Genomic DNA, 13604 nt, shown 5'->3' on the forward strand with positions numbered 1-13604 from the left:
ATGTGGACAGGCATCCATCGTGCAGTCCCACTGCGGGGATGATACGGGATCATTCACTGAGGCACGTGGCACAGTGCCTACCTTGCAGTACACAAGCAATAAATGGCACCCTTGTCATTATAAGTTTTTATCATTCTGTTCTACAGAGGAAAAAAAAACCGAGTCCTTAAAAGAGAACAGAGAAGGGAAATACTATGTGATGAATTAAGAAAGGAACAATGACCAATTATATTGTTGTGCTCTGAGAGAGTAAAACCATTTGTCTGCTTTTATTTCCCTCAAAGGATAATCAATATTTGAAATGCTCTGCTTTCTGAAGGAGCAAGCAAATTAGAAGAATATAATTAAATTAAAAAATACATTTAAGAATCCCATTTCTAGGGAACATTAGATGCTGCCTTGCAGTGGCAGTGATCTGACCTGCAGATTTGGGTCAGGAAAGCATCCCCACCACCGCAGGGATGCTGCAGCTCTTAATGCCCTGCTCGGAAGCAGAGGGCAGGGGTTTCCATCTCAGCGCCAGGTTATCAGGCTGGACGTGGTGCACGGCCCACATGGAAATGAAGCCTGGTCCAGGGTCTGTTTGGTTTGTGGGTTAACGAGTCAGCTTCTGTCTTTGATAGCATACAAGAGAAAGTCTTTTGAATTTAAGGAATCAAACCACTGCAGCTGTTATGAGGCAACAGTTTGAAAAGCTTTTGTAGACTGTCTGCTGAAAGACAGCTCTGTACCTTTTCATACAAGCCTTTCACACTGTGTGACATTTTCACTGCTTTCATTTTTTTTATCCTTCTAGCACATGCCACAGTAAAATTACAAGTATAGCAGTCCACCATCTGGTGAGACTCATTCTCCCTGAAACGAAGGTGGGGCTGTGAAGGATGCTCTCCATGTTACGTTCCTGTTCTCCTACATCTGCATCGCTCTGTGTTGTTTCTTGTATTGGCTAATTAAATTTTGAAAAAGAACCTTCAAAATTAATTTCTGTGGCTCTCAAGGCGTCAGTACATCCTCTTGGATCTTGGCTTTATTCAGGACCTCAGAACTTAGTTTGTGTTGATGGCGCACATGTCACATGTTTTAGGCTGTGTATTGCCCTGGTCCCTTCCTTGTTGCTGTTTACCATCTGTGTGTTTGTTTAGGGTTCCTTCTGGTTTTTGAATCCTGTTTGGGGATGTCACTGCTGATTAGTACCTCTTCCAGGGGAGAACAGGAAAAGATGGAATACAGGCATCGAAAATTCTCCAAATCCAAATGTTCACATCTCAGTTTAGTGGAGTCACTGGCCCACTTGGATATTTTTTATTTAGATCCTTGTTATCAAATCAAGGTAGAATTTATAGCTTGTGTGTTTATTATAGGATTAAAAGATAACCTAATTGAAGTTTGTATGCATTACGGTAATTTAATTAAGGTAAAAATTTAGAGGGCTTATACTTTTGGTATGGAAAGGATTAATGTAATTAAGGCCTTATTTATGTATAGTGGCTGGAGATTATTTTGTGTGTGATTTTAGGTAATCCATATAAAAACCTATTTCTCTTCTCTGAAAATAAATGAAAATTGTTTACTATCAATACATTTTTATTTCAAGCAGCAGAACTAAAATATTGTTTTCATTAGCAATATTCTACTATTGCAACCACATGTTTCCTATTAACTGGAAATTAAAAAGTAAGATCAATAGTTACAGCAAAAACATGCTTTCTTAGCCAGTCTCCCAGTCTGTTTCTTTAGGAGATAGTATTTAGAAGAACTCTTGAGAATGCGGTTTGAAATTCCCATTGAACACCTTGAGATTTGTCATATTTTAAGAAGATATTTCTTCTTCTTCTTCTTCTTTTTTTGATATTTCTTCTTTTTACAAACGGTGCCATAGAAACCCTCGTGGAATGTAGATATACCCATGATGATAAAGAAAGCACATGATATCATAATCATGGATACTTTCTCTAGTACCTATGTAACAGTTTGCTTTTCCTTTTAAATGTATATATTTCACACTAGGTTCTTTAGGGAACAATAAAAGAAAGATTATGAGTGTGATACAGTATCGCACTACAACACACACTACAAGTCCATAGACATTTCTGGAATATCTACAAAGAAATGGTAATCATTTAGTTCATGCGGATAACAGTATGATGTGCAAGATACAGCCTCTTCTTTCAAGTTGCTTACAATGTTGTCGGGAGATAAGGTCGATATACAACTGCTAAAACATGTCTGGGAGCAGTCAGTTTCCAAGCATTTCAGAAGAAGGAAGAGTCACATTATTTGGATGATACAGAAAGTATAAAGTAATAGTTAGGATTTGAGCTGGTTTTTCATAAAATAATTACTAACACCTAGATTCAATCATTCCCAACCAGATAAGACCTACTAAGATATAAAAACTAGGAAAAGTTAAAAAAAGAAAACTAGGAAAAGTTTGCTGTTCCACATAAGGTAGATGCCAGAGGGAAGATGTCATGTTGATTTTTATAGAACCACATTAATGCCATGAAGTGTAGCTTTCTCTCAAAAACATCAAGCATAGACTTTTCTATAAAGCATCTTGGGATTGAGGATATCCAACCTATCTCCTTAACATTGGATGCCTGTACCTGCAAATTTGACCGACTTATCAAGTCTCAATGAAACTATCATCACATGAACAGACATCAAATTAATAAGGAAGATTTCATATACATTCATAAATGTTCATCTGCTTTTTAATATATAAAACCAAATAGAATTAATTAATGGGAAAAACTTACTCTTTGTTCATTTTCTAACATTTTAATTGTTTCATCATGAAAAGGAAATTTATCAAATAGCCATATTGTCTATACCCTAAATAGCAAATGTTGAAAGGCTGGAAAGTAATAAAATGAGAAATATCTTGCGAGCCTCTCCAAAATTACTTCCTTAGCATTGTCCACTAAAGCTGTACTGTCCCTCACAGCAGCTACTGGGCATGTTTGACTACTTCAATTTCAATTCATTAGAATTAAATTAAATGAAAAATTCATTTTCTCACTTGAACTAGCCATGGTTCAGGTGCTCAAATGCCACATGTGGCTAGTGGCTTCCGTATGGAAAGTAGAGATACAGAACATTTCCATTTTTTTTAAGGTTTTTAAATTATTATTATCGAGAGAGAGAGAGAGAGCACATGAGCAGTGGGAGAGGCAGAGACAGACAGGGAAGCAGACTCCCTGCTGAGCAGAAGACCGAAATGGGACTCTTTCTTCTTTTTACAAAAAAGGTGCTATCCCAGCACCTGGAGATCATGACATGAGCTGAAAGGCAGACACTTAACCATCTGAGCCACCCAGGTGCCCTGAGCATTTCCATTTTTGTAGAAAGTTCTGTGTAACAGCAGTGCACTTAAGTTCCTTTCAGGATTGGCTGCTTAGGAGATTAAACAAAATTGTATATTTTTAATAATTCATTGAAATATAGCACTCATCTAGAGCTTTTGATCTCCTGGGGTTTCTTTCTGGACTTTGAAAATTCCTGTCTTTGGTTCAATATAAATACTAAGCTCTGATAACTATGGGTAATTATGGTGGTGATGTTGAGGGTGATGGACAGATAATGATGATGGGGCTCTTGGTAATGATAGTAAAAAGGAGAATGAATAGTGAGTCAACCTGAGGGAGTTGAATTTTTATGTGTTATCTAATGAGCGACTGTTGCCAACTCTTCCGATTGGGTGGTTTGTTACATCTGTGATGTGTGTACAGGCCCATTTATGTATACAGAGTCTTTTTCATCAGATGTGAGGGTTGGTGAAAACGTCCATTAGAAATGTTCTATATTTTCGGCTGAGAACTGTAGAATAGACCTTGAATTTATGGTGGGGCACTATGGTCTACTGTCAATGCCTGGTTGTGATTATCATATGCTGCAATTATTTTAAATGATGTAGATAGGGTGTTGTTGAATATTTAGTCTAAGCGTCTTACAATGTGAAACGGTTTAGAAGAGTTTCTATGAACCATTCACATGCCAAGGCTTCTGACCCAATTCTAGCTACTTACTAATGGAAACCAACTTCACAAGGAACTGATGGATCAACCAGAGTTTTTCCAAGGATTTTACTTTAGAGGAGACGTCTTCTCAGGGATGACAGTGATACATTTGCAATCTAAATTATCTCCTTTCCAGAGTAAGTTACCCCATGAAGCACACTTTTGGTCAGATAGCTGCTTGGTTAACACGCAGTCAGAGCTGAAGCCTTTCAGACTCATTTGATCTAGAGGCCTGAGAGAATGTAATGAATTATCCCCATATTCACTGCAGAGCACACCTCACCTGGTAACCAGAAGATCTGCCCAGCTCCTGGGGCAGTGTTGGATACACATGAATGAATTCCCATGCTTCATTTCTCCTGCCAAATAAACATCACTCACACTAACCTGTTTTATATTGTAATATACGTATGTATATGTCTTAATGGAATTTATTGTCATCCTTATCCAAATATAAGAAACTGAGTCTTTGGAAGTAGTATTTTTAGACTCCGCATTACTTTATTTTTAATATTCCATAATACAAATGTTGGGAGACCTGTCATTCAGTAAAGCTGAAACAGATCATGTCAAGTATTACAGGGCTTTTTGAACTTTGGTTTAGCCATTTTTCCTTCTAAAGTGTCATTGATAGTAGTATCATGTTGTTCTTTCATTTTTGTATACAGTTGATTTTATGTTGCCCCACATAAAGCTCTGCTTATTATGTACCTCTGATAAATATAAATGTTACTTATTAATAAACACATTGTATTTCTAAAATGAAAACTTCTAAAACAAGGAAGGCAAAAAAAGGTTTTAAAATCATTGGTTGGTGGTTAACTTGTTGGGTTATGTTTGTGGTTGAAATTGTACCAAAAGTATCAAATTCTTGATGGATTACTTCATGATTCCTTCTGTGAGTGCCCAAAAAAGTGAGGACTTCTTTGGTCATTAAACCACAGTGATACTAGGCATATATCTCTCTTAAGATAATAAAAGCTTGTTTTTTAAATTATTGTTATTTCATACTAATCTTAAGATTATACTGTAAGATTCTTGAGGATGAAGAGTTTGACTTAGTTGTTCTTTCTTCTCTTCAAAAACTTATATGGTGCCTGCTATAGCCAGTGTCTGTCCTTGACTGTATGTATGTTAGGGGTGAGACTATTTCAGGAGATCAGATAAAAGTAATCGAAGGAGTATCCACAAAATAGACTTTCAGCCAAAAAGACGGCAATGTTAAGGAGTTGTTGTATAGTGGTAGTCTCAAATAAAAATTGCTCTTGTTCCACAGCAAGATTACCCTGATTCTCGATGTAATAGAAAAAAAAAATGAAAGCAATATATATTTTACCCTAGGGTAGGCTATTCCCTGGAAGCAAATTTTATCATGGCTTTCAATGGTCCCATCATTATCTTGATATAAAAAATTTATACAAGCATTTTCTAGGTGGCTGCAAATTGACTTCGTTCATCTTTTCTTTGCCATCATCCAGAAAACACACCTATCTATGCAAACAATTTGAGGGAAATTGTAATTATTGTATTAGAATAACATGTGTTTCCAAGTCAAGGATTATTGTATATCTTCTAGGCCTAGATAGAAGTCCTAAAGCCGAAAAATTAGAGCGAAGAGAAAACAGAATATCAGTTAGAGTTCTTATTTGCAAGCAATGGACATTGGCCACTTGGGTGACTAATTTAAGCATAAAAGTAAATTGCATTTAAGGCTATTAAGTAGCTAACGGAAACTCTAGGAAAGCCAGCTAACCCAGCTTGAGATCTATGCAGCTAGGGACCATGCAATTTGTCCTCTAAGCACCTAGTCATAAAATAAAACAAAAATAAATAAAATAAAAATAAAAAAATAAAATAAAATAAACACCTAGTCATATGAGGATGTCACCACAACCATCTGTGGGACAGTGGACAGTGCTGCCACACTACAAACCCTCCCAGAACCTGTTCTCTGCAATTCCTTCCTACTTTGCAAAGTAGGAAGTTCCTAAAATAAGAATCTTATCTTGCAAATAAGAACTCTAACTGATATTCTGTTTTCTCTTCGCTCTAATTTTTCGGCTTTCCTAGCTTCCTCTTCAAAGTAGGGGAAATGAGTGCTGGGTTGACCTGCTTTAGCCAGAACGCTGGAGGGGGAAGGGAGTGTCTGAAATTTTCAATTTGTTTATGAAAATTGGATTCTGCCAAATGAGGTAGGGGATTTCTTAAATGTTAGAAGGGGATTCTGAAATGAAGCAACTACAAGTAATGAAAAAGACTATTCTACATAAAATCTGGTTAAATCTCTTTATCACTGACATCAGATGCATCATTTTTATGACTCAAGAAAGCAAGGAAATTAAATTTTGCCAGATTATTAGATTTACTTTGGCCTACCTGAATGGCCAAGGGAAACAACATTTGTATGAATGTACTGATTCTAAAAGCTGGAGGACAAAATTCTCTCTACATGTACGTGAGACAGCCAAGCAATTGCATTAAACTACTAATGAGATTGAAACTATTAAGAGAGAAACATTTTCCTGCTGATATTTTGGGTTGGAAGATAGGAAGTGTAAGGTCAAAGAATTGGAGACCCTCTGTATATGCAATCATTGAAGCAGCTTGAGGACAAACACACATCCTACTCCTTCTAGCACAGCCTTGTGTGAGTGGGGGCTGGGATTATAATAGTCTTTCTATTTATAAAAATCATTTTTTTTTCTTTTGGATGACACTGTTGCCCAGGAGTAATCCTTCTTTTAGGTAACCAAATGAAATAGATTACATCAAATGCTAAATTTAAATTAGCATGGAGAAAAGATCTTGAGGGAAGGGGCAAATAGGCATAAATGAAATCTCCTCAGGATAAAATTCATCTACTTAAAGGAATGCATGTGAGAAATCTCAGTATAACATGAATCCTTATCAGATTTAATGAAGCCACTGCCAATATGATCTGTCTTGCAGAGCTGCTTGTCCTTACCCTCCACACATCACGTATTCCCAGCAAAAAGAGATACAGGATGAAAGAAGAAATTCATAATGTCTGGAAGGAAGCAGAGTTCTGGCTACATTTCTGATTAATAATTTGACTTCCCTTCCCACATAGAGAGTCCAGAGGAAGCATTTTTTAGGCATTTTATTGCCACTGAAGATTGAATCTTAATGTTTCAGAACACCCCGACCTCCAGCTTTCTCTTTCTCTGCTGTTTAATGCGATGCTGGGAATGTGTCCTTAAACTGAACGACTTGTCATTATTCCAGATGCCTGTGTTACATAGTCCCTGGTGTCGCTGGAGTTAAACCTCAGGCTCCCTGTTAAGTTAAGCTTTCTGCGGCTCCTCCAGAGCTGGAGCCACTGCAGCACTGAACAACACCCCCCCCACCAACCCCTTCCATACCCGCAGTCTGTACAGCGGGAAGAATCACTAGCCAACCCCTTGCTCACTGCTGCAAATCTATTCCCAAATATAAGTTCTCAGTGGAAAAAAATAGTAATGAAAGCAAACCTCCCAAGTTTTATGTAAGCTTTTTCATTAAAGCATCTGTTTATATTTTCTTATACTGAAAGGTATCATTGTTTTCATTTGTCCTCAGCAGAGGGAGGTAGCTAATTCAAGATTTTTTTTTAATGTTAGAGCCTTGGTTTTGGAATAAAATTTAAAGACAATTATATTACTTTCTCAATTTCTTTTTTTTTTTTTAAGATTTTATTTGTTTATTCATGAGAGACACAGAGAGAGAGGCAGAAACACAGGCTGAGTGAGAAGCATGCTGCTGGTGGAGAGCCCAATGTGGGCCTCTGTCCCAGGACCCTGGGATGACACCCTGAGCTGAAGGCAGACAGTCATCTGCTGAGCCACCCAGGCGTCTTCTCAATTTCTTTCTAAGCTGATGTTTTGTTGTGTTTGATAAGACTCTTATTATGACCAATGCCAATTTCTATGTTGTTTTATACTTAATATGTCACTGTGCAAGCACAATTTGGATTATGACTGTAAATATATATATATAATATATATATATTATATATATATATTCACACACACACACATTAACCCCACATGCTGTATACTATAATACACACACACACACACACTATGTACACATATGATAGCATAAACTTTCTAGTGGGATGAAATTTGGCTCGGTCTTGTCACCCTCATTTTATAGAGTCTTGACCTTGGAAATACCTCTTTTCTTATCTATAAAAGAGATTAACATGTGCATCTCTTTCACATGGCTGATATAAAGTTGAAATGAGAGAATGTCTGAACATGGGAGAACCAACTTTCATGACTTTTATTGGCCAGGCGTGAGACTGATCATAGGAAGACTGGTGGCAAGTCCATTTGCACATTAAATAGACACACAAGTGGGGACCTAGACATCTAGGGGCATGCCTCCTCTTCCCCTCCTTCTCTGACCCCTCCCCAGCTTGTTCTCTGGAGTAAGTGAGCCACAGAGATTGATACTCAGGGCACCTCAATTGTAGACTACAGTTTAGAAATAAAACACAATGAATGCATTGAATTCTACATACTGAAAGATGGGGTTTTGTGTCCTAACATCCTTTCACTCGAAAATGCCTGTGGCCATCCATATATTTCCCATAGTTGTAGGTTTTAAATGGTTTCTTCTGATAAACCAGTAACCCCAAACCAAACTCTGGTGACATGAAAGTTTGGGGTTTGGGAACCCCCAACAAATATATATAACTGGATCAAAATTAAATGCTGCTACATTTTGGGATAAGAATGGATAGTATGTAAAATAATTGTCAGAACTGAGAACAGCTCTTATAAACTAGGAATATATATTCACTGAAAAAAAATAAAGAATTTTTATCTAAAGATGAAGGGATTTCCCAAAAAGTACAATGAAAAGGAAAGACATAGTAGCACAGAAGAGATTAGCAAATGAGATAAAACAATCCAGGAAATCTTAGATCTAACTCTTTGGAATTTCAGCAAGGGAAAACAAAGGAAAAGGAATGGAATAGTATCAAAGAAAGAAAGAATTCAATAATCCAGAATCGTGAAATACAAGTCCTCCAATGAAAAAGACCCCTATGCAACCAGAACAGTGGGTGGGGGAAAACTGTAAGGTACACAACCATACAATTTAAAACTGCCACACATACTATTGAGAGCCAACAATGTCTAAAAAAGAAAAACATTTCATGCACATGCATCAGATTTAATTAAATGTCTTAAGAGCAACACTAGAAACTAGAAGACAGAGAGCAATGTTTTTCAATTTATTTTGTACTGGAATTATACAACCAGCCAATTATCAGTAAGAGTGAGAGAAAATCAAGACAGTTTTGGACACTTAAAATTCTCAACAAAATTTTTAACTCCCTTTTGTTATTTATCATGAAGCTTTGGAGGCTGTGCTTCACCAAAACAATGGAGTAAATCATGAAAGAGAAAGCATGAGCTCCAAGAAACAGGGTATTTAATGGAGAAGAGTGGAAAGAGGGCTTCTCTATGGTGCAGGTAGGGGCAAGTTCTAGCGTGAAAGACTCCAGAAAAAATATTAAGAAAATGAAAAGTATAGGCTTTCAGGTACATTTAAAAATAAGTGGATTGAATTGGTAGGGTTTTTAGAGGGATCTTGAGAAATTTTTACAACAGATATGTTAAAAACGAGCAAAGAGATAACATTATTTCTTAGCCTTAAGAAAACATTTGTGGAAAGAATAAGTACATAACACAATGCTTGGGTCCAGCAGGGGACAATTAAATATTCATAAAATACATAAGCTAATTATTAATTTAACTACGATATTGCTTTAGAGGACACAGTATCCATCCACCATAATCGAAAACAAGTAGAACATTCCTAAAATATATAATTCAAGAATCAATTTTTAAGAGGCCTTTTTAAAAGAAATATTACTTTAAATGCTAAAAGAAACAGCTGAAATGGGTAATAACGATTGCTTCTGAGAAGACTAGTGAGTCAGAAGGGTGGATAGGAGACACTTGTCATAATAAGCTTTGTAATAGAAATTGATATTTTAAACTTTCTGTTGCCTGTATTAATTATAGTAGTTGCTACTCCATTGCTTTTAAAGAACAGAACTGAAAGTCAAGAAAATTTAGTAAGTTTGCTAATCTCATTCAGATAGTAAGTGAAAGAAGTATAATTTAAATCAAATCTGTCCGATTCCAAAATTCCATACTTCCTCATTAACAGAGTGTAACCAATAATTCCATATATGTATGGATACCCTTACTCTCTCTCTGCTTTGGTAAATAGACCAGTGTGATTTGCTTTCAAAGAGACATTTGGCCAGTTGAATTGGTCGGCGTCTGCCTTTATTATTATAGTACATGGCCAGTTATGATTTCCTTATCTGTTTGTTCTAGGTAGCTGCCTATGGTGTCTACAAAGTAACTGAAGTTATGGTAAAAAAGTGTCCTAACCTTACTCACACATCCAGATTCATGCGGACTCCCCCTTGCCAGTTCTATAAGAACATACTTATTTTTCTCTGATTTACTGGCCACTGGGAGTTGCTTTTGTATTTTATTTCCCTTCATCCTAAAGGGTAGATATTATTGGTGCTATGTCAGATATGACGACACAGGCTTGGAAGGTAAAGAGTTGCTTTAAGTTCAAGTTAGTTGGGGAGCTGTGGTCTGTAACCAGAACCAACTCCAGAAAACTAATGTCACAGAAGCAGAGAATTTCCAGAAGAGGAAAAATGACTCTATTTTTAAAATAAAATTTGATGGTATAGGAATATTTTGATGTAATAAGAGTGAGCAAGAAAATTGCAAGAATGAATAAAATGGGTCACAAACAGATAAATTGCTGGTCATTTGGGGTAGTACCTACCTGGCTTGTTGGTGAGTTTCAGTGTTTGTTACATGTAGATCTCCCCTCTCCTGGCCCTTAAAACAAAATCCAATGTATCAGAATTCTTAGGAATGCATTCTCAGGCAAACTAGTCAGGGCTTCACAGTCAATTTTGACTTTTCAGTGAAATAGATGATAGATGAGTGTGTGTGTGTGTGTGTGTGTGTGTGAGAGAGAGAGAGAGAGAGAGAGAGAGAGAGAGAGATTAGAATTAAATGCAGTATGCTTTGCTTTAATTTATCAAATCATCAGATTAAAAATGAAATGGAGGGCCAGGAAAAAGTGAATTCATAAATTAGGTTGAAAGAGTAAGGAGCATTGGAGGAAGCAGAAGTGAAGCATCCCTTGACAATGGGTTTTACCATCAAGATTGAGGCTGAAAAGTTTGACTCCTGAGTGCCTAGGATTTGAGACATTATCTCCAGCATGTCCCAGTCCTTTCTTGCTTCAACATCTGTTTGAAAATCCCATCAGTGTTTGTAACAAGCACTGCTCCTGGCTACAGGCTGTTGCACAGATTAATTCTACCTGTAGCACAAGCTTTTCTCTGTCTAGTTCTGTCTTGTAATGCTGAAACACAGAGAAATCAGGTGATGTGATAACATGGTTTGCGATGTCACCTCTACTTTCATGACCTTAAGTGTGGGATTTGATCATTCATTCTCTTCCTTAGTTTCCTTACCTGTAAATGAGGGTGACAGTGTGTACCACATAAGGTCTTGTAAGGATCCATGAAGTTAAGTGTATGACACAACTAGTCCAGCACTTAGAAGAGACTGTGGGTCTTAAGTCTGAGAGTCACACTTTAGCATTTCCAAAATCAAATTATTTTATATGCAATGTGTACATTTATGATATCTTTCTTTTTCCCCTGGGAAACACATTCTATTACCTTCCTCTGGTCAGAGTCAGTGGCACTAAAAATGGCAATATGGCAGGAAGTCCTCAGTAATCAATAATTATTTAGCTGAGGGCCTGGGTGCAGCAAGTTCTCCCTTTAACCCTTATTATAAAGAAAAGGAAGAAAAATGAGTTTCTAAAAGAAATTTGGCTCACATATAAAATAATGGTGCTTCCCATGCAACTCTCACTGAAAAACGTTTCTCTTATTTATTTTAGATATGTACTGTTTTTTTTTTTCCTATATAAATCCAGAAATTGTATCAATGTTCATGTAAGGACTGCTGTTGTTTTTAATTATTTGGGTATATAGTGAATTGGTAGATTTCTAGCCATACATCTATATGAAGTAGACCTCGTTAGTTTGACATAGCTGTCAATATATGTCAAATTAAGATTATTTTCAAATATGTTATCTGCATGGCTTTTTGTTGAGGTTTGTGAGAAAATTTTTACTCATAATGGGTAGTTTGTCTTTAGACTTGTCACTTTTTTATTTGAATTTGTTGGAGATCCCTGAAAAAGGACTAAGAATCCCTTAGTCTGTGTTTCTTTAGCAGCAAGTATAACACTTTAAATCCATAAATAGCCAAAATTAAAGTAATTCCTAGATTACTTCAAACTGGGCCTGATTTGCATAATATCAAACCAATTTAGATTTGATTTCTCAAGAAAATTGAGATTTTAAATGAAAAAAAAAAGTTTGTTTTTGGCTACATTTCATATTTATATCAAAGTATAGTGCCCAGTACATTTTCAAACTTGTTTTTTTTACAAAATATCAATATTTGGAAAAATTTATCATTATATCTTATATGTAATATATAGGAATCCCATATGGATGTGGATCACAGGGAGATAGCAGAAAATTGGCATTGATGACAACTCATTCTCACTAAAGTCTAATTCAAGGAGAGATGATTAAAGTTTTTATCTATTTTTGGCCTTCTCATAGGTCAGAATCATCAGGTGAGTGGTATTAAGTATCTATGAGTCTCAGTACATCTCTTCTTATCTCTTTTTTATATAGATAATTGTGGTTAAAATCGTGGTATGCTCATGTGTCCGTAAGGTTTTATTCTGCTTCATTTATTCTGTTCCAGACATGATAAATACTTATTAAACATGTACAGTGTGCTAAAAATTATGCTATAAGTGAAGGTAAAAAAGATAGATATGCCATCAGCTTGTTCTCATTATATCTACATTGTAATGGAGGGTTTGAAGTATTGAGATTTAACTTTTTTTAAAAGAAACAAACATTTTTACCAAATCTTGTTCAGATTCTGCATATGTTTGTTTTATTCATATACCTTTTTTGTTATTTTCAATTTATGGAATAGATCACAAACCATCCAACAAAGCATAACATTCATATGTTATATTTAAGAATATGCTGTATGATATAAATGGATTTCAGATGCTTGCCTTTTTCAATATTCAATTGTTTATTTGGTTCTGAGCAGATTTTAGTTTGTAAAAATTGTATTTTTTTAAAAAATACCTTTTTTTTAAGATTTTTATTTATTTATTCATGAGACACACAGGGAGAGAGGCAGAGACACAGGCAGAGAGAGATGCAGAGAGAGAGAAGCAGGCTCCATGCAGGGAGCCGGATGTGGGACTTGATCCTGGGTCTCCAGGGTCATGCCCTGAGCCAAAGGCAGGCACCAAACTGCTGAACCACTCAGGCATCCCTAAAAAAAGACTTTTTAAAAGTTTATTTATTTATTTATTTTAGAGGGAGAGAGAGAGCACGTGAGCGCAAACGGGAAAGCACAGAGGGAGAGAGAATCTCAAGCAGACTCCACGCTGAGTGCGGAGCCTGGCTTG

The 13604-nt window shown here is 36.2% G+C and overlaps 1 protein-coding gene across 2 annotated transcripts in view; it reads left to right on the plus strand.

Moving 5' to 3' along the window:
* The window catches only part of NALF1 (NALCN channel auxiliary factor 1), a 637440-nt gene that overhangs the window by 141567 nt on the left and 482269 nt on the right, over positions 1-13604 (plus strand). The gene's annotated exons all lie outside the window — the stretch shown is intronic.

The sequence above is a fragment of the Vulpes lagopus genome, chromosome 16 (genome assembly GCF_018345385.1).
Source record: "Vulpes lagopus strain Blue_001 chromosome 16, ASM1834538v1, whole genome shotgun sequence".
Classification (NCBI taxonomy): domain Eukaryota; kingdom Metazoa; phylum Chordata; class Mammalia; order Carnivora; family Canidae; genus Vulpes; species Vulpes lagopus.